Source organism: Centropristis striata, chromosome 4 (genome assembly GCF_030273125.1).
Source record: "Centropristis striata isolate RG_2023a ecotype Rhode Island chromosome 4, C.striata_1.0, whole genome shotgun sequence".
Classification (NCBI taxonomy): Eukaryota; Metazoa; Chordata; class Actinopteri; order Perciformes; family Serranidae; genus Centropristis; species Centropristis striata.
In genome coordinates this window covers 6,716,028-6,742,691 of record NC_081520.1, presented here as the reverse complement: position 1 = coordinate 6,742,691, position 26,664 = coordinate 6,716,028, and the positions used below count along the sequence as shown (strand labels likewise).

The following is a 26,664-nucleotide window of genomic DNA, read 5'->3' as shown; positions in this document are numbered from 1 at the left end:
AAATTAAGTAGCCTATACGAAGACTGGCCTTGCTTTATCTACATAATAATCTGATGCAAAAAAAGTTGCCTTACCTTTTTTAAATAGATCAAGCTCAATATTTTTGTCAGTGTATGAGCATTTCACTGCTCACAGTACAGAGCGGAGCATTCTAAAAATAGCACACGTCATTATACATACACGTACAGTTTGCAGTTGTAAAACAGGCTGCAGTTTCTGTGAATTTAGGTTACAAAAAAAAAGTCCCTGGTAAGGTGTTCTAAATTAAAGTTTAAACAGTAAATGAATGTAAGTAAATGCTGTGAAGTAGATACGAGGGTGACGTGAGCCACGGAAGTTAACGTAAAAAAATGCAAGTAATGTAAAAAGTTTGTTTTCACACGGGACACAAACTGTTCTGGTGAAAGTCTCTACTTTATCTCTGATATTTTTGTGCTTCTGCTTATCTCTGCTTTTTCCTTCTGTTCCTGTAGCTCTTTTGTGTGTCCCTGTGATGTTTAATTACCATGTGGAGCACTTTGAATTGTGTTTGCATTAGCGGTTCTTCACTGAATTCCCCAAATTGTTCAAAGTGTTTCTCTTCAATAGGGTTTTCCCTCAAAAACAGGTGATGCAAAAGGAGATGTTATCATCAAGGCCGGTTTATATTTGGAAAAAACGGGAATAAAATCTTTCCTAGAATCTCCTCTCTTTCTACATTATCAGTCCGGAGTAGCGGTTATATTGATATAAAGCTACAAGCATGTACTTATAACATAGTCCGGTTGACAGCCCATAGAGCTCCATTGTGGACCTGGAAATGTTGAGTATACCAAAGTTTTATGATGAAAATATGTAGTATGGGTTCCCAGCATGCAGAAACTGCCGGATGCTAATTTGCTAATTAGCATAAATGAGCATAATCACCTAGATTGGTCATATTATGGAGCTGCTTGGCCAAATGATACAATGTTAGCATGTTTTTGTGGGTTACTTGGAATGCTGAATCCATTTCCGACATTTAAACATTTGAAATGTTGGCACTTTAAAACAATTTGCTATTGATCTGGGCAGATTTAAATGAATTTCCAAATTAATTTTGATGTAATTTACGTACCTATACATTGCACTTTCAAGAGAGTTAAAGTACATCGGTGTAAATGTTGAGACATTATATTTGTTCAAATATCTTTGTCTTTATTTGCAATTTTTTGTTGCAAAACAGTGTCATGGACCTTTGATAGTTGCTTCTGTAATCTACGGCATTCGTATCTGGAACGCTGCTCCACATACTAGCCCTCATTTATCAAATGAGCGTACGTCAGTAAGTGAGCGTAAAGTGGGCATACGATCATTTCTACGCAAGCCTCAGCATTTATCAGCCTGGAGCTGATAAAACTCTGTGGTGTTCTGTTTTTTAATGGTGACAAACCAAAGCATGTTTAGACTACATCATCAAACGTCAAACAAATACTAGCCGAGGCTATAAAATGTTGTTGTCTTCTGCTAAATATTCAGTGAACTTGTTATAACGCTAACATATAATGTAGTTATAACTATAAGTACTTTTATTTCATATACCTCCGTCGCTGCTTATTTCTTTAATATGTCTATATTGCCCCTATTGTCATTTGTAACGGTGCTAATAAGAGTTAAAAGCCTTGACTAGCACGTCTCTTAAAGGAGTGAGGTTTATGAACGTTCCACAAGCACAGCTATGCTAGCTAGTATAGGAGCAGGAGCTAATAGCTGAATGACTACAATCTGAAAGCAGATGTGAGGTCAGAACATAAATGGAGGTTAAATAGGGCGTGAAAGGCAGAAGAAGCAGAGGAGGAAACCTGGGGGCCGGGCTGTGTGTCAGCTCTGTATTCTGAGTGATTTTTCTATTATATCCTGTTCTAAAGACAGTTTTTAGTCCCGAGGCTACAGCCAATCAGCTCCTCAGTCGGAGCATGTGAGCTGCTGCTGTTGGACCTAAACAAGCCTGTTTTCTCTTTATGCTGAGTATTTTTGCTCCCTGCAGCACTTCTCATTCTACACATTTCATTTACATTCAAAATTTTTGTCCAATCGAGTCAAGTGACTTTAACATAAGCCAGAAAAAGCACCATTTATGTAACTAAATCACATAAAACTGATGTCATTTTAGCTAGTAGAGTTGACCTAATTTACATTGATAACATTTATGTAATTACTGGTGATAAATTCCATGTTTTTTTGCTCCAAAAAATACATTTTATCCAATTGAAAGGATTAAACTTCATTTTTTGGTCACATACATAAACAGTATTACAGCATTAATTACAAAGACTGTTTTTCAGTCAGACAACTCATGTTATGCATTGTAGATTATAAGATTATATTTTACCTTAAAAAAAAAAGGAAACGCTGTTCTGCCATATGATTGACAAGAAAATACTTTACATAAATTAAAGATTTTACCATTAAATATTACAGTTTATTTTTGTTAGAGATATGGTGTTTAGTACATTTAACAGTGAGAAAAAGTATTTTTCGAAAAATAAATGCAAAAATGGCAGTGATGGATTGTATATATATAACACAGTATATTTTTGTTACAAACAAGGTGCCAGTGTATTTTACAGTAGAGTAATGTATTTTTTTTTTAAATGTAAAAAATAGTTCAAGCAGATATATACAGTTATGGTGTTTCATTGTTACTGAAACTGAATTAACCCATTTATCATTTTACTGTCTTTTACTGTCATGGTTTAGCAGTTTTTCACCATAAAATCTACCGACATTTTTTACAGTGTGGCATCACAGCTCGAGTAGCCTGCCTGAACTAGCTCGCAGGTGTCGCTCCATTAATGTAAATTAGGTAAATTATATGAGCTATAGTTACATACATTTCTTATAATAAAGTTCATAAATGCTCCTTTGGTTGATGTTCATTTAACTTGGATAATAAATGATTAAACTTGCCCAGACATTTTTTGGGGGTGTATTTGTGCATCTGCACCTTATTATGGGACTTCAGAAATAATTTTAGAGACTAGGTCATTTTATTGGCTGCCTTTTCAGTTTTCGAACCAAGCCACACAAGTAAATGCTGAAAGGTTTCCCTTGAGATAAGCGAATCATCCATTAATACCCCAGCGGGGACATTTGAGATAAAGATTTACCCCTAACAGTCAGTTTGTTTCACACTGAGCTGCTGCCTGCAGCAGTTTGGACGGATGGATTCTGGTTATAAAGCTGCTTTGAATGAGCAGCAAGTCTGCATCAACTGGCTGACAATGGAGTTCAGACCTGTTGGGATTTTATTAATACCAACAACATCATCAATTCTGCTTATTGGTCTTATTTTTAATCCTTTTTCTTCAATGATTCCTGATCAATTTCTGTGTGTAAAAAAGACTGACACATGTTTTCTGTGAAGTGTGAGTAATTTCTGCCATTTTGGCACAACCTCATCTTTATGACCAGATAATTATTTTTTCACTTTGACTCACTGGATCAACATTTTGAACCCAAAAAAGACACATTTTTTATTTTATTTTTTAGTTTCAGAACACAATAATGCTCAATTAAGAATTTTAAATGAGGCAAATGAGGATAGTTCTATATTTTTATACTAAACATATTAACCTTTTTCTCTGGTTTTACTTGGCCTATCATCATTAAATACAAAGTGGCATAGAGTTTGAATCCAGAACTTTAGAGTGAAGCTGACAGAAGGAAACATGCTGCTGAAGGTTTTGCAGTGGGACTTCATGAAGAAGTCATGCTCCGGTGATGTGGAGGGTTAAAGGGAGGAGGTGGGGAATAAAATATTCTCTGTACTCCTCGATCTGATTTCGAAATGACTTGGCTTGGGCAGTATCTGTTCTTTCCAGACGGCAACCCCCGGGTCTGAGCATGGAGGCAAACCAGGAAGTGCTTTAAGCTGCATTCTACTGAAAATTCCAGCAGGGGGCGCTAAATTTGGCTGCAAAAAAAATCTGCCCATTCATTTCAGTGCAAAATTTGAAAACTTCATACTTGATTTATTACCTCAGAAATTTTTTTTGGACAACACTATAGTCTCAATCGCTGGTAAAAAATCATCTTCAAGACAATTTGATGTTAATAGTTCTAATAATGGCCCCATTTAGAAGAAAACGGGAAGAAAATAGAAGATAAAGAATCATATGATTTGGGGCGTGGCTACCTTTGATTGACAGGTCACTAACAAGACGAGCCGTCATCAGGAGAGAAGCAGAGCAATGCGTATCCACGGCAACGTGTCAATAAAGTTATATATAATGTTATATAGATAGAAAAGAGGACGTTTACCGATTTGGTCTCATAACTTTGACCCTTTCACTATTTTTTTACTTAATGATAGTTTATTTGAATGTTTTGTTCTTTAAATGTCTTGTTCAGCGTTTGGTTGGACTAACAGACACTCCAAGGAGTTGCTGGTCAGTTTTCTGAGGTAAGAAACATTTTGTTTTTGTTTTTTGCTCGGCAAAACTAACATCCCAGTTAATGCTGACATAATTTGGCAGCACATTGAATTTAGGAGGTAAAAGCAGCATCATATAAAGGCAAATGTTTCCAACTCAAACAGAGTGAGATGTCTTTATACCAGCCTCACAGCAACGTCAGGAGTTCAGCTCTCCCAGTGAAACTTTCTTCATATCTTATCAATAATTCAGGCTCTTAAACTTTAACGTTTAACCAGGACTATCAGAATTAAGATCAAGAAGCTGACAAAAAGGTATGTGTCAGATTTAGTTGGCTGCTGCTGTTATTTCAATACGTCAGATACATATTTAGTTAAAATGAAGGTAAATACAGGCAAAATTCTAAAAGTTGGGATGTTGTCTAAAAAGGAATACAATTTACAAATACTTCGTCACATGTATTTAATGGAAAACTGTACAATTACGATATATATTTTGCTCTGAATTTGATGCATTCTGTTTTTATTTACATTTGACACAGCACCCTAACTTTTCTGGAATCTGCATTGTCTACAAGGAAAAAAATTATAGGGATGGAACACTCCCACTGTTTTACATCTTCTCTGCTACATTGTTGATGCGCAACATGGTACATTAAGTCCTCCAAACAATCGTTTTACCTGTTTGTCTCCTGTTTTGCAGTCAGAGTCTGTTAAATCTCATAAGTGATTGTATACATCCCTCAAAGAAACATTCTTCAACACCTGTACAGGCGCAGTGAGAATCAAGGCCCCGTGAATAATTTAGCACAAAGTTCCACTGAATGAACTCCATATTTAATTTGCAGCTAAAGCAGACAGAGCTCTCTGACAGGAGGGAATAATGGTGTTATCAGAATCTAAATCGCTTCGGCTCCTGAAAAAAATCAACAAATGTATTGACTGAAGTGTTTTATTCAACGAGGGATTGTTTCCTGCAAAAACAAGAAACTCAACTTACTTCCCTGAACCACTGAAGCATTTTTTTCTTTACTTCCCTGCACAGATTCTTTCATCTGCATGCATCGTGCAAAGTAGTGTTGTATTTAGCTTAACCCATAAGCACCCATGGTGACACCCATGTAACAAACACTTTAAATTTTCTAGAATCTCCCATATTCAGCTTTATGCTTCACCTTAACTCATTAACTCTATGGAGTCTTGGGCTATTTTGCGCATTTTTGAATCATTTTCGTGTCTTTGTAAGTCATTTTGTGTCTTTTTTAGTCATTTATGTCTTTTTGTGTCATTTTGTGTCTGTTGTTGTGTCTTTTTTCGTTATTTTGTGTCTTTTGTTGGTCATTTTGTGTCTTTTTTTGTCATTTTATGTCTTCTGTGGTTTTTTTGGGTTATTCTGTCTTCTCATTTTGTGTCTTTTTTGGTGATTTTGTGTCTTTTTTTGTCTTTTTTAAGTTATTTAGTAGTTTTTTTTGTGTAATTTTGTGTCTTTTTTTTAAGTAATTTTGTGTCTTTTTAAAGTAATTTAGTTTTTTCTGTCATTTTGTGTCTTTTTTTTTTATAGTAATTTTGGTCATTTTGATACTGCCTCCAGCGGCCCCCAGATAATTTGAGTTTGAGACCCCTGTTCACAGGGCCGGTTATTCCTACAGGCCACCAAGGCGGCTGCCTAGGGCGCCAAATTGGCAGGGGGCGCCCGGGGCATGTATCAAATATAAATGTACATTTAAATTTCATTTTTATGTTTATTTTTATTGCATTTGTATGTCTACATTTTATTTATTTTCAGTCTTTGCCATTCTTAATTTGATGAAGATCTGTGTTTTCTTATTTATTTATTCGTATTTTCAATTCAGTTGTTGTTGGTAAAGTTCCAAAGTTTCTAAAAATAAAAATGTTCTGAGACCATTACCTTGCTTGTAGTTCATGTATCAAATATTAGTGTACAGCATAATACAAAAAACATAGTGTACCTATATCAGAATGAATACATGGAATGGATGTGGTTCGGGGGGGGGGGGGGCGCAAAATCTCAATATCGCCTAGGGCAGCCAATGGGCTAGAACCGGCCCTGCCTGTTCAAGAAGATTTAAAGTGTTTGTTACACGGGTGTCACCGTGGGTTCTTATGGGTTAAAGCACTGCAAGTTTAATTTCTTCTCCTCTTAATGCCAGCACTATTCTCCTCTCCTCTTTCCACTGTTTCTTATGTTCTTCTTCTCTCACACCCCTGTTACATTCTGTCCCTGGTTTCCTCTCTCCTCTCCTGCAGCTCACACAGCACAGATGGTAATGTAACAGGACAAATGCATCTGTGTCCCCTCACACTTACTCTTCCACCATCCATCTCACTGAGAGCTGCATGTGCTCCTGCACACTGCCTGGTCCCTGAACTTCTGTTCTTTTCCATTTGTTATCCTAACAATATAAAAAGTCTCAAAGTAAAGATGATTTCAGATAAAAAGGAAAAAGCAGGCAGGACTTTTTTTCAATTCCTTCCACAGAAGCAGCTCTCATGCATCCATCATCTCTCTGTGTGTCCTGAAGCAGCCGAGCTGAGTAATAAGAGCTGTAGTAAGGAACCACCGCCTGCTCTGTAGGTAGAGGGCACTTTGCTTTATGTTTCATGCACTGCAAAAAAGCCAACTTGTATTTTTTTGGCCTAAAACAGTGATTTAAGTTGGTAAAACTTGGAAATATAAATGACTGACATTTAGGGCAATAATGTAAGTTAGCACAACAAAGGAAGCCAGTTGTCTGCTCAAAAACAAGTTTGTGAGTTGTTGTTACTTATATCTTTAAGTTGGGGTTCACAACAAGGGACAATAGTTCTGCCAACTCTTATTTCTTTGTTGTGAAATTCGGTCATTAGTGAAAGCTAGCGGCTAACTGATGCTAGCGGTGCTGCTTGTTACAGCTACAAGAATAGCCATTAGCGTATCAATGCTAACTCAAAATTGTGGTCACAACATTAGCTGACATTTCATAGCGGCGTTACAATCGTGCCAGAGAAATTCAGAGTGGAGCGAACTCAAAAACAAAACTTAAAATATTTAGTTTAATTGTCCAACTTAAAATTTTATCGAAGTTTGTTGCCTTGAAATTTTGAGTTCACCCATCTTTTCTTTTTTTGCAGTGTGTGGACCCTAATCATCAGTAACCATGTTGGTTTCCAGGTGGAACGTGACCATTTTATTACCAATTTTACTAACTGACTAAGCTCTAACTCCCTAAGAAGTCAAGGAAAACCCCATCAAAAGGATAAGATCCCAATTTTAAATACAATAAAAAAACATTGCTCACATTATTCAACGAAACGTGGCCATTTTATGATTCATACCCTCCAGACTGGACTACTGCAACAGCATTCTCCACCATCCTTCAAAACTACAATATGTCCAAAACTCAGCTGCCCGATTGCTCACCCACTCTCACTCCAGAGAATACATCACACCCATCCTTCAGCACCTTCGCTGGCTCCCTATCCAGCACAGAATCCACTTCAAGATCCTGTTCATCACCTAGAAAGCCCTCAATAACCTGCTCCCCCATACCTTACCTCCAATCTCACTCCCCCACCCCTAACCTCAGATCTTCACACGCCAATCTACTGACCTCCATCACCAGGACCAAGCACCGCACCGTTGGCGACGGATCCTTCTCCACTGCTGCCCCAACCCTCTGGACCCTCCCTACTCACATCAGCAATTCAGACTCACTCCACACCTTCAAAAATCAACTCAAAACCTTTTTCAAAATAGCTTTAATTTTTTTTCTGCATTTTGTGTTTGTGTGTGTCTAAATTCATTGTTATGTTAACCCTTAATAGGACACTCATTGAAATACTTGCAAATTCCAAATTTCAGCCCTAGAGAATATTGGAGGATATGATTCTTTATCTTTTATTTTCTTCTAAATGGGGCCATTATTAGAACTATTAACATGAAATTGTGTTGAAGAAGATCTTTTACTTGTGATTGAGACCATAGTGTTGTCCTAAAAAAAATTCTGAGGTAATAAAGTGCAAAGTTTTCTCATTATGCACTGAAATGAATGGACAGAAATGTTTTTGCAGCCAAACTTAGCGCCCCCTGCTGGAATTTTCGGTAAAATGCAGCTTAAGGCACTTCCTGGTTTGCCTTCATGCTCAGACCCGCTTAGCACAAAACAATGAATTGTGCCTCATTATGGCTATAGTGTTCATGCATATAAAAGTGAAATATATTTAGTTTAATACTGGCTTCATGAGAATCACCCAAAAATATGTCCTCAAAAAGACATATGCAGTGTTCAGCACATGGTCAGGCCAAATGTGGACACTGAACAATCCACAGTGTGCGATTTTTATAACTGGACCTAAAAAATAACGTTACCAAACAGTGTGCAGCGGCAGCCGCAAAGGATTTCGATTTTCTTCTTCAAAATCAACCAATATTTCACTTAAATATGGTAATATGTCCTTTTCATGCGTTTCCTATTAGTGGAAACACACCTCTGAGATTCATCAACCACCCCAGCACACACACACACACACACACACACGCTCTGCAGCCTGTTAGTTCATTGAGCGCTGCCACACTTCGCCTAACTCCATCCATAAAAACATCTGTCACTGTCATATCTGGCTGATGAAAACAATTCAGCCGACACACACGTCAGCAAACACAGACACACAAATCATTCTGATTAGGTCCACAGTTGGTTAATGCAAGGCTGTTTACACACACACACACACACACACACACACAGATACAGATACAGATACAGATACATACAGCTCCACATCCTATTAAAGTGCAGCTCTGACAGGAAAAGACAACGAGCCAAAGGTGCATCTGCAGGACGAATGTGAGAGAAGAAAATGGGAAAAAAATGGAAGGAATGAATGAATGAATGAACAAATTAGTGTAGAGGAAGGTGGAGCGGAGAGAGGTGGGGGGAGGGCGGACTGAAAAAAGAAATTACATATAATAGGAGTGTCAGGTCTGAGCGGGAGGATGTATGGGACGTGTGTGTGTGTGTGTGTGTGTGTGTGTGTGTGTGCTGGGGTGGTGGGCCATGAGGAGACAGTAATTGAGTCCTGTTGTAGTTATTTCTGAGTTCCTGACAACTTGACATGAGCAGAGTTCCATCAGCCAGCACCAGGGTGAGGGGACCCAGAATACACACACACACACACACACACACACACACACACACAGATTATATATGCATAATTAGTACAAGTATTACACACACACACACACACACACACACAGAACATGAACATTAATTACCACACATACCACGCAATTATATGTGAACATCACCGCCCACATGAATAAGAAAAAAGAAGAGAAAAAGATAAACATATATTCATGAATTATCTTCACACATACACATATTATATATGCATAACTAGTGCAATGTATTACACACACACACACACACGCACACACAGATTATATATGCATAACTAGAAAGTATTACACACACACACACACACACAGTAATGACCACCCAACAGCGCCCATTCATCACCATTTGGCCCGTTGCTGTGGGATATGACTAATGAGTCACTACTGTTACCCAGAATGCATTGCTTCAGCCCTTTAAGCCCTCCGACTTTCGTTCAGCTGTGTGACTGCATGTGTGTGTGTGTTTGGGCATACATGTACTTTATCTCATGTCACATCTCTTTAAATAGGTTTGTTTGAACTATATTACAGTTACAGTTTTAAGTTGATGATATTTTGAGTTTTGTCAGCGCTGTTTAATTGCCCTTTTGGTCTGTTTTTATTTACTCTAAAAGGAATATGAGGTGCACATCTCCCTTTTTTCTCTTTAAAATGTTCAAAAATGTGTGTGTGCAGTGCACCTGCAACATGAGGAGATGCACAGAACAGATGCATGGAAATGTAAGACCCAGTATTCAAAATAAAAGTAAATCATTTTAAGTAATTTGATAGAATATTTAGCATATTACATTTTAGGGCATGCATTAAGGAATCTGTAGTGGAATAGGTTTTAAAAGTAACCTTTCGGACACTGGAGAGCCGTGTTTGTGTCCCATTGTTGGAAGTTTTGTCCAGAATTATTGTTCTTTAGAGCCTATTCCTGTCCTTTTTTCCTGATCTTAGGTTAGTGGTTTGATTTCAAAGCATTAATAACATGTTTAAAACCGTGATTGTGATGTTTTAAACATTAACTGTGACGTACTGCACTTGTCACACGCCACATGTTGTAGGCTATCATACGAATCGCCCTGCAAAACCTTTTGTAGGAAATCTTATGTACCCCTTCATGATGCTGCTTAGTTTTTCCTCTTTGAGAAGTGATCTAAACACTTGCAACTGTAAAAGATGAAAGTCAGAAAAAGATTATATAGCGTACAGTGTGTGTGTGTTTGTGTGTGTATATTAAAATATATAACATATAAAAATAAATGTAACGATCACAAAACTCATTCAGGGACAGTTTATATTCTTCTCAGAAAGTGTTTTCTCAACTGTCACATATAAATATTTCTCTAATGGTAAAATGGTAAAAAAAAGAAAAAGAAAAAAGTTTGCAGTCAGTGAACGTCTCACAGAGCCGGACCATTCATCTCCATCATGGTGAAATACATACATTCACATGTAATTTTCTCTCTCTCTCTCTCTCTCTCTCTCTCTCTCTCTCTCTCTCTGTCTAACAAGCTCTCACCACAGAGCTGTGTAAGGTGTGACATGCTGCAGCATTACATGACCTCCTCTTGCAGCTCTGAAAACCTTTTTTCTTCTTCTCTGTCTTCTCTCCATGGCAGTGTCTTCCCCAATTACCGCCACTCCCAAAGGAAGGAGATGTGACCAGAACAAAAAAAGGAAGGAGAGCAAACTCACCACTAGTCTGGGGTGCTCCTTCTTCAACTCCTGATCCACATAGAGCTCCTACTCACTAGCAGGCTGCAGAGAGAGAGAGAGAGAGAGAGAAAGATATGGGTCAGTGATCAGGTTTTATTTGTATATATGTCAGTTAATTATGTGAGAAATCCTCCCAGATGGGTCACAGATAATGAGCAGTGTGTGTGTGTGGTATTTACCCAGCAGTGAGTCATGACAAACAGTGTGAGACAGGTGTATGGATGCTTATTAAATATAAACTATTTGTGAGTCTGAGTCACCCACACATGATGACACATATTACTCTCCGACCACAGACACATAAAAAAAGTGTTAAAAAAAGTTGAAATTCTGCTTTTAGGAGCCTCTAAACCTCCAGGGATCTCATCAACGGGGACCCACAACAACAACAGTTTCAAAGTTTTACAATAACTGTTTTGTTATGACTTTTCAGTTTGAAAATTATCACATTTTAACCCTTTGGGGTCTATGATAACGTTGCTTTTTTTAAAGTGCAAACATAACAAGACGAGGTGACGTGGAGCGCTGCTGTCGACTTCACTCCAAATAACAGACTTAAAACTTTCTCCAGTTTTTTGTTTGATGTTCCGAGGTCATGTAAAATCAAAGATATGATCGTTTTAATTTGATAGAACAAAAATATTTATTCACATATAAAAGTAGGATGGGACAAGGCAGGCGTGGCATTTAGTAATAGGCATTTTTTTTATGTATAGTTTGATTATATCTGAATTCATATTTGTAGCCTATGTTTACATTTTTTAGGTCTTAAACAGTTCATTGAACATATTTGTTATTTTTATTGTCATTAATAGTAAAAATTTATTTCAGATTTCATGATTTTGAGTGTATTTTTGGGCTCAATATGTTAATAAAGTGGGTTAAAGTGAGAAAATAATTGTTAGATCATGTTGAAGTTGTGCTGAGAAAATAGCAAACACCAAACATGGGTATAGTAAATATTATGTGGTATATAAAGGGCAAATATGCTGAGACCCCAGAGGGTTAAGAAATCAAGTATTTCATGCAAAAAGTTAATTTATTTAAACTAATGGATAAAAATCACATTTAGCTTTTTTTCCCCAGTTTATTCTTCTTCCCTGAGGAGATTATTGTTTTGATTTGATACAATGTTTACAAAACCTGGTGGAAACATGTAGCATGGGCAAAGAAAGAACCCACTGCAATTTGGCACATGATCACAGGGCTGATACAGATATTATTTTTCACAAACAGAGCGAACAGGTGGATAGGGACATGCACATCCAGCCCCACTTGAGTGTAGCACTCTGAAACGCCGACAGGTTTATCCCAACAGACTACTTCCGGTGAGTCGGAAGAGTAATCTGCAGTCTCATGTGGTCTCATGTGGTCCAGCCTGCTGAAATAAACCACTTTTTGGCACAGCAGGTTTCTGCCAGGCTGCTCAGCTGAGCCTGGATCTGTTTCCTCTCACTGCCACCTGTGCCTCCTCTCAGCTCTACGGAGCGAGTAATCTCCGCTGGTATGAAAATAGACTCTCAGGGACCGGCCCATTGCAACAGTCTCTTCAAGACAGAACCCCAACACAGGTCTTAATTGTAGTTTTTTTAATACTCTTTTTATTGGTTAAAAACAAAAACAATTCAGACAACAAAGCACAAAACAAAACCAAAGAAACCCCACCCCAAACTGTGAGCGATGCGCTATATATTTATATTTATATTAGGGCCGGGACTTTAACGCGTTAATTAAGATTAATTAATTACACAAAAATTAACTTGTTAAAAAAATTGACGCATTTTAATCATACTTATTTTTGCGCCGCAGAATGTTTCTCACTGGATGAGTTTCAGGCGGACCGATTATACTGGAGCACCAACTAGCGTTCATGAGTTCAGACAACAACAAACCACAGTGAACATGAAGGAAGAAGCTGATGAGACGCTTTGGTTGGCCCCGTGGATGATGGGACATTTAGTTACAAAAAACCAACGGATGGAAGCGTCGATAAGAGCAGAGTTTACAGAAGGTCTACCTACCTATAGGCTACCTGAATTTCTTAAATGTACTGTATTTCTAAATATGCTATTGCTACACTTAATGGCAAAAATTGCACTGGTCTGTTGGACTTGAACAAAAATAAACAATATTTTTGTTGAACAAAAATAAACAATATTTTTGTTGAAAAAAAATAAACAACATTTTTGTAGATTAAGCTTATGTATTCAGTCATTATTCAATGGTATACTAAAAATCCATGTGAAAAAAATGACTTCTCACTGTTATCAGGTCAAATATTTATAAGCGATTAAAATGCGTTTAATTTCAATTAATTAATTACAAAGCCTCTAATTAATTAGATTCTTTTTTTTAATTGAGTCCCGGCCCTAATTTATACATAAAATAAGTAAGTAAATAAAAAGACAACAGGAGACAGGTAAACGAAGACGCATACATAAAATAAATGAAAGGGCAGAAAGTCCTCATCTTCCTTATAGCTTCTCTAAAAAGGAATGGTTCCCAGATACTCCAGAACTTTTAGCCAAAAACAAAAGAGACAAAACAGAAATTTGGTGTTTGTGCCCCTCAATTGAAGTTTTAGTTCTAGGTGTAAAGCTGCAATTACTGAATCATGAAATTATTGCACAAGATGAGAAATTATCCTGTATTTTTTGGAGCTTGTGGCCCATAATTACACGTTGCATCTTTAATAAAAACATATTTTTCAAACTTCAACAAAATATAAATACCAGGGCAATGTTTCCTGATAACTGATATGTCAACACAGACACAGTGAGGTGAGTTTCCTTCCTGGAGCACCCTGTGATTAACAACATATTCATTATTTACATGCTGCAGCGGCTCTTTCACCTGAATGCGGTGCCTGGTACACATTATGTGGTCATATGATATTTCTTTTGGATGCTTCATTGAACAGCTGATCAGGAGAGAATTAATGAGAAAGGGAGGGACTGCGCCAAGGTTATAATAGTTTTGGACTTTTCATTAGTTTTAGTTTTAATTTCGTTGTCAATTTTTGTTTTCAAATTCAGTTAGTTTTAATGAGTTTTTAGAGTGGGTTTGCTAGTTTTAATTAGTTTGTTTTTTTTTTGTTGGAAAATGCTTAGTTTTTATTAGTTTTAGTTTTTTGTAATGGGGTATTTGTTGGGTGCCAGATTAAAAAAAGTCACAATAAATGCTTTTTTTCTTTTGTCTTATCCATCTCAGCCCCAATAAGTTTATTAAGTCATGAAACCAGATAGATGAAATAGATTTCATATAAACCAAAAAGGTTTACATTTGAAAAAAGTTGACAAAGACGAAAACGAAGGACATTTTCACTATAATTTTAGTTAGTTTTGTAACCACAAAATAACATTTCAGTTAGTTATCGTTTTAAAAAAAACTCTCGTTTTTATTTTTATAATAAAATCTAATAGGAAAAATAAAAATATAATATAATATATATATATATTTGTTATTATTTTGTTAGTTTTTGTTAACTATAATAAACTTGGTCCAGTGAAGGCGGCTGAAACAAAACATCTCTGGGCTTCATTTCATGAATTCTGTCTAGAAATCAGAGGACCCAGCTGTTAAATTGGGACACGACTAAAGGTCTCGACCTCTATTAAGACGTCGATGGATTCCCTTCTTCACTCTGTCAATAACTCTTTATCTGCTGAGAGGAACGGCTGCTCGAAGACGGACTGAGCAATGACCTCTTTCTCTGTACGGGTAACTCATCTGATACACACACACACAGTGAGCACATCGCACATAGAAGGGCAAACTGAGACACAGTCACAGTATTTACACGACTTTCTGACTGTCTCACTGGAGTTTATCTTGTTTAGTAGGGAGGCGTACATTCAGTGCAATAATTTGAGGTCAATTAATTAAATCACTCAGCGAAACAGAAGTAGCAGAGGCTGAAAAGTTAAATTGCAGCGATTCATTTACAAATTAAAACAGCAATTATCTATCATCACAGCTGCAGTAAAGTCCTTTTCTGTCTGTATTTCCATCTTTAAGAGGGATGTTTGAGCTTTCATAACATTAACATGAGTGCTGGATGATGTGATCACAAGCGGAGGGTTCAGGTGTGGATGCTCTCTGATCACTCTGGCAACATTTGGAGATGGTTTCAAAGTTATTATGCTTCTAGTCTGACGAACCCAGGACTTCACCCAGGCATCACATTTTTACTGAACTATGTCACTTCCAGTAGTCATGTCGTCCTGCATTTACATTATTTACTGTTTAAACTGTCTTTTAGACAACCTGGTCTCACAGGAATCCGTGGCTACGGATTCGCTTAACTCAAAATCCGTGGAATAGCCACGGAATCACTCAAATTTCCGTGAAACTGACACGGATTTCGCTACAATGCAAGTTAATGACAGTCATATCCCGTGGCTATTCCAACATACAAAGTGATTATGTACATTCACTGAGTGAATATTTAGAAAATAAAACATATTTCTCGCTAGAAATGTAATCAAAATCCATTTTTATGCAGAAACTAAGTCAAAATATTGATTTTGTTTTTCCTCCTGTAGCAGAAAGATAAGGATCAGAATCATTAAAAGTCCCATTAAATGTTCCAGAGTTTGGACTCAAAATATGCAAGTCAACGTCACACCCCAGGGGATAGAGACTTGAGTCCTACAGGCCTCAGGTGTGTGTAAATGAAGAGCTGTGACCTTGTCTGTGACACTCCATTAAACAGGTTTTATCTTCCACTCAGGCCGTGGCTGACGTAAATGTCTGAGCTAAAGGTTGAGACCAAGGCGTTTGTTATGGAGGCATGCATCAGGAGCCGAGACGCCAAAGTTCAGCAGTAGATAATCTCCGTCTCTGAGCCGCCTGTCTAATCGTGGTGCTCTTTTCCTCTGCATGACTACTTCCTTTCTTTCCTCTGCTACATGTCGTACAATGCAGCTATGCATCTTAACACATCTCCGGCTCTTTACCTCTGTCTCCCTTTGACACACGCAGAGTATTTCTAAAGGTCAAGTCACACAAAATATTGAAAATTATATCCAATGCACTGAACCGAAAATGATCTCATTACCTTTATTTCATTACCTCCATTCAGGTAAGACAGGGAATAGATTTCACAAGGATAAATCTATCAAAACTCATTTTCTACTTTCTCTGTATATTGGTCAGCGTGGCAACAAGGTACTTCCGTCTCGACAGGTCTCGGAAGAAAAGGTAATTATATTTCAATAACTTGGGGTCTTTGTTCCTGCTGTGAATAGAATCAGGTTGTTTATTTGTGTGTGATTCAGGCGGCAACCTGAGTCTGAGCAGGGAGGCAAACCAGGAAGTGTCTAAAGCTGCATTCTACTGAAAATGCCAGCAGGGGGGGCTAAGTGTGGCTGCAGAAACATTTTGTTCCATTCATTTCAATCCAAAATGAGAAAACTTCTCACTTCATTTATTACCTCAGAAATGTTTTTAGGACAACACTATGGTCTCAATCGCTAGTAAAAAATATTCTTCAAGACAATTTGATGTTAATAATTCTAATAATGGCCACATTTAGAAGAAAATAGAACATAAAGAATCGTATGATTTGGGGCGTGGCTACCTTTGATTGACAGGTCACTGACAAGGAGAGCCGTCATCAGGAGAGAAGCAGAGCAATGCGTATCCACGGCAACGTGTCAATAAAGTTATATATAATGTTATATAGATATGAAAAAGGATGCTTACTGGTTTGGTCTCATAACTTTGACCCTTTCACTGTATTTTCACTTAATGACTGAATTTATTTGAACGTTTTGTTCAGTAAAAATATCTTTGGTCTTTGTTTGGTTGGACTAACAGACACTCCAAGGAGTCGCTGTTCATTTTTCTGAGGTAAGTAATATAAGTTTTGTTTTTGTTTTTTGCTAGCCAAAACTAACATCCCAGTTAATGCTCCAGTTAATGCTAACATGAATTAGCAGCAGCTTCTCTCAGTCAGGTTGAGGTGTAGAGAGGCTGTAGTCAGTGATCAGATCCCTCTCCTCCTCCACAGTCCAGATATGGTCTGCTACCCATATCGGAAACAAGATGGCGACGCAAGATGGCGACGAGTGTAACGCTGAACTCGATTCCAACGGGCAGTCCACAAAGCAATGGGTGACATCACAGTGACTACGTCCATTAACCTATTTATACAGTCTATAAAAGAGGTGTTGGTTACTAATCACCTACATGTAAACCCTTGTCAATTGAAATGATGACTTTGGCTGTACACCTCCACAGTTTGTCCTGTTAGAACAGATGTATGATGCTGGTAATCTGGCCGGTCCAATAACACTCTCACACTCTTTGATCATTTTTTCTGATCCATTTATTTAGAATGAGATATGATGCATTTACAGATATTGATGTGTGTGTGTGTGTGTGTGGTAACTGAAAAGAGAAAATAAATATGTAAACAAATATAAAAGTTAAACATGTGAAACAGTAATGAATAAACAATATGATATAATATAAATGAGTTTGAAATGACATATGATGACAGAACTGAACTACAATGAATGATTATAAAGAGGAGCATGAAATGAATAAGGGACCGTCAATATTTTACGTATTTGAACTGAAAAGCGGCACTGCATAGGCCTATTATACACACACTGAACAAGTAATTAGGCGACGGTCCCTAACTGAGGCCTGAGCGCTCGCGGTACAATCTAACGAGGAGGAAAAGTCCGACATAAAGTATGAATATATTGACTATGAACATGAAAATAAACTGAACAATATACACATGACATATGAATAAGAGTATGAATTAAAATAGGGCTACAAAACACACAGAAACAAACTGCAGAAACACTGCACTCACCTCTAAAGGACGCACACAGATATGAAAGGAAATAAAGAAAATATAATCCAAGTATGAAATGAGGTGGAATCCAGATGATGAGCTATGAACTGTAATGAAAGTGTAGATCTAATGGTAGTGTCCCCTGGAACGACAGCAACTCAACTGAGGAGAGCCGGCTTCTGTGTCTCTGATTACCATACCTAATTGATGAAATTCTATTGGTCTAGGGGCCGCATGCACAGCTCATGGTGCGAGTGTGTGACCTTCTGAACACAGTCTATGGTGTGATTGTGGAGGCCGCTGCGACAGGAGAAGAGACATTTCAATGAGGAATCATTTTCAGGAGAAAATGATTTCTTCTCTCCTCATTTTCAACAGTTCATAATCTCGAAATAACGAAGATGTGAATTAGTGAGTTTCCATCAGCTGGTTTAGGGCAAATAAACAAAGCTGCAGTAACGTTCTTTGGTCAGAAGATGGCAGCATAATGTTTTGCTGGAGGCCAATCCACCAGTAAACAGGAGAAGAAGAAGAAGAAGAAGAAGAGCGAAAACAACAACAAAAAGAGGTTTCTAATCTGACAACTTTGGCCACCCAAGAGAGAAAATGGAGAAAGGTCTTCAGGAATTAGATTCAAGTGGGAAACTTTAATAAATAATAATAATAACTTCAATTAATAATTGTTTTTTCATGTCAGAGGAAACAGCTCATCAGTTATGAAAGTTAAATGTTTGCTACGTCAGAACCTATTCAGAGAAAGTGTTTCCATCTCCTGTTTAGCGAATGAACAAATTTTCTCATAGAAACAGAATATATATTCATACACTAACGCAAACTCTTGGTCACCACTTTCTACATTTGTAGGCCAGAAAACTCTCCAGGTTTCTATTTCCACCATCAGCATAGTTTAAATCAAGGAGCAAAATGAAAAAATCAATTAAATGAAATCCACTGAGTGCCAAAGTAATACTCTCTCATTGATGCTATCGCTCCTGCAGCTCCTCTGCATCTGATCACACAGAGAGTCACTCATTTAGTAATTAGAAAAAGCTGCAGCCGCGGCAGTTTGTTGTTGAAGTGCAGCTTTGGGTCAGTTTGATCTTCACGCAGCTGTTATTCACTAATAGCTGAACCCTCATACACTGTAAAAAAAACTGTTGGCTGCTGTGGTTGCCAGAACTTTACTGTAATAAATAGCCTAAAGTGCAACTTTTTTAATATTACGGTAAAAAGATGTTGGCACTGTTGATTTCATGTTCAAGATTGCCATTTTATTCCATATTTTACCGTATAAATAAAATGTTTTTTCATCAAAAGAAACGCTGTTCTGCCATATAATTGACAAGAAAATACTTCATAAATGAAGCATGAAATAAGATTTTACCATTAAATATTACAGTATATTTCTGTTAGAGATATTGTGTTTAGTACATTTAACAGTGAGAAAAAGTATTTTTTACAAAAAGATAAATGCAAAAATTACAGTGATGGCTTGTATATATATTATAGTATATTTTTGTAAGACGGTGCCAGTGTATTTTAAAGTGGAGTAATGATTTTTTATTTTTTTTAAACTGTAATAAATACTGTTTTGGCTGATATATATACATTTAGGGTGTTTCATTGTAACTGTAACTGAATTAACCCATTTATCATTTTATGTCTTTTATGGTTTAGCAGTTTTTCACCGTAAAATCTACAGAAATTTTTCAGTGTAATCTAGGCTTAAGTGTACATGTGTTTATGAGAAGCAGCATTTCTGAAGCAATTCTGATTATTTAAAAATATTCGACCATCATTTTGAATTTGGGCAAAATACTGTTGCTGTAATTCTCCGAACCATCCTTTCAGACATATACAAATCCAATATTTCAATTAAAAAAAACCTGCTTTACAACAATTCTTGTTTTGTTTTTTTAACTGAAAAGATTTTCTTTCAACTCTGTCAATCAATGTATCCATTGAGACTATTAAACTTTTACTCTATCCGTATATACTTGCAGCGAACATCGTTATAAATGAGATGTCAGAGCGATGCGATCACACAGACAGGCAGGAGAATAGATGCTGTATACATGTATATAGATATGGTCATAGTGCACAGGCGAAGACCATGAAGTGGCACTTTAAAAGTACTCTTGGCTGGATTTATGTGACAAACCTGAGGCTGCAGGGAGAGGGAATGAAGGCTGCTCTCACTGTTATCGTTCTTTGAAACGCACAGAGGAGGCGACGCTGCGACTCTGATGCTCTTCATTTATTTTCTCCTCACAAACGCATCGACTGGAATCTCTTTATGAACTTGTCGATGCTGCAGTGACCCCGCACTGACCCAGAGGTGGTAAATGTCAACAGCTCACTGCGGTCGACATGATGCGATCAGAGTGATTTCACAAAGAGTGGAGGGCCGGGGCCAAGGCAGAGAGAGACGACTTTAGATGAAACAAACCCTCGCACTGACTTGTAAGCAGTTAGGATGAAAGGGGAGTTCAAAAGTTACACTTCCAGCATGAAAACACGGCGGCTGAGTGAGTGTTATGGTGCAGAAAGTTTCTGCCAGCTCTCTGCTCACTTCTTCAAGAGTTACCCAGTGAAGGAGCCCAGATGGACATGCATTAAAGATCAGACCCAGATTTGAACTACTTCACTTGTGATGGACAGAATTGTTTAACTTGACTTGTCTTGTTGAGGAGGCAACAGCAGACATTCGTCAGCAAAATGTTCTTTCTCCAGGTAATAAAGGGGGTCATCCCTATGTTCCCCGTCCTATGTTCCCCGTTTTTCCCAAAAAGGGTCCTATGTTCCCCTGTAGCAATACATGCCGGGGAGCAGGGCCTGAATAGTGGTGTCAACAATAATCGATTCGGCGATGCATCGCAATGCGGGGCATGCACGATTCAGCATCGATGCGGCAAAGTGCCATAATCGATTAAGTTTATTTCCTGGCCTCCAGTGGAAAGTTGTGGGGGCCAGGGTGGGAATTTCACGACGGCCCCACACTCTGGCCTTGATGCCCTGTGAAAAAATGTTCAATTTACGGCCCAGGTGGCCTCTGCCCCCCTGTCAAAGTTTCAGTAAACACAATGCTAACCAGACACACTCCCCTTCCTTCCAGACATGTGCACATCAACACATGGCTAATTTGAATATTCAAATGAGCCATGTGTTGATGCGCAGCACAGGTAAGCTAGCGGGACAAGCTGTTTTGATATGTTGTGACTGAAGTATGTGGTAGTATATGACAGGACTTAACATTTAAATTTTTATAGAAAGTACTATTGATAGGTAATTACCATTGTATTTGCCTATTTAAAGTCGACTCGTTAATGTTACATCTTTTCAAAATATAGCCAATAAAATCAATTGTTATTAGGCCTATCTGACTGCTTGTATTGCCTCATGACTGACGAAAAATGTCCCTTGTTGTGTGCAGTATAATTGTGATGCATCGCAATGCATCGTAGAATCGAATTGAATCGAATCGTTACCTGGTGAATCGTAATCGAATCGAATTGTGAGGGCAGTGCCAATGCACACCCCTAGGCCTGAAGTTAACTTTTTTTGGCCACCAGCCACTGTGGCAGGTGGATTTCAAAATCCACCTGCCACAGTGGCTGGTGGTCTGTTTTTTACCAGCCAAAAATGTTTTTGTGCCTAAAATAAAGGTGAATGACTCAGAAAATGCATAAAAATGGTTCTTGAACTTGTACAGAATACACATTAAAGTGCTGTCGAATTATCAACCAACTTAATCTCATTAATGACTAGACCTACATAATGCCTTACAACTGTATGTGACCTGGTGTGGCAGGCATTTAGAATAGAAAATAACAGAAATACAAACAGCCAATCATCTCACTGATGGTCTCATTTATTTAGTTAACACCCAACTGCAGACCATTAGTCACAGTTTCTTTGTCACTGTAGTGTCATTACATATCCAGGTTCAACATTTTTTTAAATTTTAGATGAACAATAAACATTACATTTATAAGAAAAGACTTAAATTTATGTTGCTTTTCAAGACAAGACTATTTTGACTGAATAACATTTAGATAAACAACAACAATAACAATCATAATAATTAACAGAAACCAAACTAAGCTAAACTAAACTCCTCTCCAGCTACGCTCTTTTCATCAACGTCAGTGCCTTGACCGCGGCTGTCTGCTCTTCCTCACCTTACAACTGATAGTGTCCACGTGGCTTTTTGAGGACTCTAAGTTTTTGAGGACTCTCTTGCCTCTAACTTTAAGTTTTTTGTTCCGGTTACAAATGGGTTTGATTTTGCTTTCTCCGAGCGATACATACGGCGATCCTGACAGTGCATCTCCTCTGCTGTGATGTGTACACCAGCCAGTCGCGAACCTTTCCATCCCTTTCCACTTTCCACTTTGTATTAAAACGTCTTTTTTTATTTTTCTTGGAATCGTCCTCCTCATCCTCTTTTTCTTCTGTTACAGCCAGCGGCCTCTTCACGCCAGCAATATGCCGTCACATTTTTTTTTTTTTTTGAAAATCCAAGAAAACGGCAGGGCTTGTTTAGCAACAACAATAGGCTACCTGATTGGTCAACAACACACGTCACTTGCTCAGTGTTGTGTTGCCTTATTGGCTACACTCCAACGTGGCAGGTTGATCGATCATTGATTGTTTCATCCGCAAATCACAAAATTTACCCGCATTTGGCGTGCAGGCGGGTGCCAATTTCATGCCCTGCCGGGGAGCAGCTATGCTCCCTGCAATCCATCAATCTTTACGGTAGACTCTCAGCATGGCCAGCAGGCCTACCGTCACATGGCCAGCCTTAGCTCAAGCAGCCCAAAACTTACATTTACACAGCAGCTACTTTATGGTTACTTTGCAGTTATTTTTTTGGCTTTTAAAATAGGGTTAGGCCTATTTGCCATGGAATTTGGCAGTAATGGTGGAAAAAGTAACAGTTCTGGGAACGTAGGAGCATTTTTGGGAAAAGCAAGGAAAAAGGGTCCTATGTTCCCCAGTCTCATACAAAGAGGGGAAAAAAGACACGCTACCGAATAAAGAAGTGTACAGCGATACTTTCATGCTAAATGGACCTGCACTTATATATCACTTTTCTAGTCACTTTGCGACCACTCAAAGCTCTTTACACTACAGACTGCACTCATTCACCCGTTCACACACATTCATACTGGTGGCAGAGGCTACCCTAAACAGTCCCACCTGCCACCATTGGGAATTCATTCTCACACGATGAACGCAGCATCGGGAGGTCCAGTATCTTGCTCAAGGATACTTCGACATGTAGGCTGCCATGGTCAGGGATCGAACCACCAACCCTCCGATCAGAAGATGACCCGCTCTACCAACTGAGCCACAGCAGCTAACACAATCACAACAAAACTATTACCAAGCTAAAGTAATAGTTAAGCTTGTTGTTCACTATCTTGAGTCTTCATTGAGTCTCATAAGAATGAACATAATGAACAGTGGATGAGAGCAGCTTGTGATCTTAGTTTCCTTCCCTCTGTTGAGAACCACATTAACTGAATGTTCTGCTGTTGACTCTTGAACATACTGCAGCTGGATATAAGTGTTTATTTGAAGCGTAGACAGGGCTAATAGGAGCTGAAGCCTCTGTCATATTGTATCAGTCATCCCACAGTGTGATGCAGCAGCAGAGGTTACAGAGGTGAGCTGGTGACAGGAGCGACTCTCATAGCTGAGCGGCTCGAATATCCAACTGTCTCTGACAAAAGCACTTAATGCCAGAGACAAGTGAGATGAGGACTGTTTCTAAAACCCACACATGATCTAAACTAAAAATAATGTTCCACTACTTGAAAATGATGACAGAATGGACTCAGCATCTCAATCTGTTCATCACTTTAAAACACAGAACTAATAGTTTACGTTAAGTCAGACAAACAGTAAAAGTTATGTTTGGATCATTGGATAAATTAAAATGCACAATGTGATTGAAGGTATAATGCAGTTTTGGAAATACTACCACTGAATGAGACGTGGGTACAAAACCTCAATATCTGATATTATCGTCACATTTACACACCTGACCTGATTATTGGTCCAGTTCCTTTTGTATTTTTGTAAAAAAAATATTGTGGAGTTGATAAAATATACATATTTGGAATTGTTCAAACAAAAGAAATGTGATAAATAATTATTTTTTTCATGCCAGCTATGTTAAAAAAAAAACTATGTAGATGTCTAAACGAACATTTTATTTATTCATGAATTAACATTTACTAAGAAAAATAACTGTGATAATATATTCATGAAATATATTTAATGAAACATTAACATAAAAATGCAAGTATCCATAAAAAATGGATCGGAAGGAACACAACAAAAACAGAAATGCAGACACGTATCTGTGCATCTTATTACTATTTCTGATGTCTGACAGAGTACAGTCTTCATTTTGAGAGTAAATTGGACAGATTTCTGTTGTGGTCACTCACACACTGGGTGTATCACATTTTTTAACGTTGTTAGAAGCTGTAAACGCCCATTATGAAGAAAAATCCAATTAAAATTTGGTTAAAAAAACATTTTTTCTAAAAAAATTAAAATGTTCCAAGTAGTTCTGGATCTGCAGCATTATTTCCTTCAGCATCTGCAGTCATCTGATAAATAGCACCAAAAAGTAACTATTGATTCCACTTATTGACTGGTATCTGTTTTTTCTCTGCAGAAAAGAGCAGAACTGTAACTAAGAAACAGTGAGAAGAGTCAGTCTGTAAATGCTCAGAATGAACAAGAGACTAGAGTGCTGCTTCATACGCAAACAGATGTATGAAGTCGTCTGGAAGTCGTGCCTGAGGCTCCGACACCAAGCTCTGCTGCAGACTGCGGTCCACTGATGGGCTGTAAAGCTGTCGGGACACACACACACACACACACACACACACACTCTTGTACTTATATCTTTGTGAGGGCCCTCATTGGAATAGCGAATTCCCTTGCAAGTTTATAATAGTTAGGGATTTTTCATTAGTTTTAGTTTTAATTTCGTTGTGAATTTTGGTTTTCAAATTCAGTTAGTTTAAATTATTTTTTACAGTGAGTTTGCTAGTTTTGGTTTAGTATTTATTTTTTGAAATGCTTTAGTTTTAGTTTAGTTTTTATTTTATTAAATATTTGTTATTATTTAGTTTTAATTTTTTTGTAATGGGGTATTTGTTGGGTGGGCGATTAAAAGAGGTCACAGTAAATTTTGCCTTTATTTCCTTTGTCTTATCCATCTTCACTATGTATGAAAAAAGTTGACCAAGACGAAAAAAAAAAGGACATTTTCACTATAATTTCATTTAGTTTTAGTTAGCTTTGTAACCACACAATACAGTTTCAGTTAATTATCTTTTTTTTAAACTCTCATTTCTATTTAAGTTAACGAAAATGTTTTTTCAATTCTAGTTTACGTTGTTTCGTTTTGTTTTCATTAACTATAATAATCTTGTTCCCTAGCCCCTTACACTAACCCTTAACCTTCTCTTCACAACTAAATGCCCAACCCTAACCCTAACATAAACCTAATTGTAACCTTTAACCCTTAAAACAAAGTCTGAAATCTCAAAAAAGCCTTAAAAGAAGTGAAGACTGGCCGAAATGTCCTCACTTTGCAAAAATGTCCTCAGTCTGTAGGTTAAAAACGTGTTCCGGTCCTCACTTTGTAGGAAGTACAAGAACACACACACACACACACACACAGGTACAGAACACACACTAATGTTGGTTCTTTATGCATGGCGATGATAATTCTCAGCCCACATGCTCGCTAATGAGGAGAGGAGAGCAGAACGCTGCTCTGCAGGAGGGCGGTGATTGTCTCAGTCAGTGTGGGTGGAGAGGGCCGCTGGGTGGGGATCAAGCTCCAAACTAGTCCTGGGCATCCACTCCTGTGTTTCCTTTGACACAGCTGCTTTCTCTCTGATGATGCAACACTTATTTTACATGCATTTACTCCTGTTTTACATAGTATTGCGGCTTTACTGTTCCTTAAAAGTCTCTTGTGAGGCAGGGGATAGCTCCTGTGTATTTGTTTGACCCGCTGCTGCTGCTCCATGGAAGCACACTGAGTCCAGAGAAGTTTTATGGGTTTTAATTATAATCAGCGGCTTTACACGCACGTATGATGTTGATGTGTATACTTTATGGTGAACGTGTATAAAAGCAGATTACAAAATTGGTCAACAAAAATTACGGCTACCTAGACTCGCCGCTCCCGACTCCCGTTCAGGTAAAGCACACTCTGATATATATGCTCACGTGACCCGAAATCATGGTAATCAATCAATGTTCTCCCCTTGTAAGCGTGGGTTCTCACCGGGTACTGCTTCCTCCCACAGTCCAAAAACATGCACTTAGGTTTAATTGGTGACTCTAAATTGCCCATAGGAGTGAATGAGAGTGTGATTGTCTGTCTCTATGTGTCAGCCCTGTGATAGTCTGGAGACCTGTCCAGGGTGAACCCGCCTCTCACCCAATGCCAGCTGGGATCAGCTCATTATAAAGAACCAACATTAGTGTGTGTGCTGTACCTGTGTGTGTGTGTGTGTGTGTGTGTGTGTGTGTGTGTGT

General features: G+C 38.0%; 1 long non-coding RNA gene across 1 annotated transcript in view; it reads right to left on the bottom strand.

Moving 5' to 3' along the window:
- LOC131969693 (uncharacterized) overlaps positions 1–26,664 on the bottom strand; it is a 181,228-nt gene that overhangs the window by 29,860 nt on the left and 124,704 nt on the right. Inside the window, exon 3 of the long non-coding RNA XR_009394144.1 lies at positions 11,250–11,312. This is a non-coding gene — a long non-coding RNA (uncharacterized LOC131969693). The remainder of the gene's footprint in view (positions 1–11,249; positions 11,313–26,664) is intronic.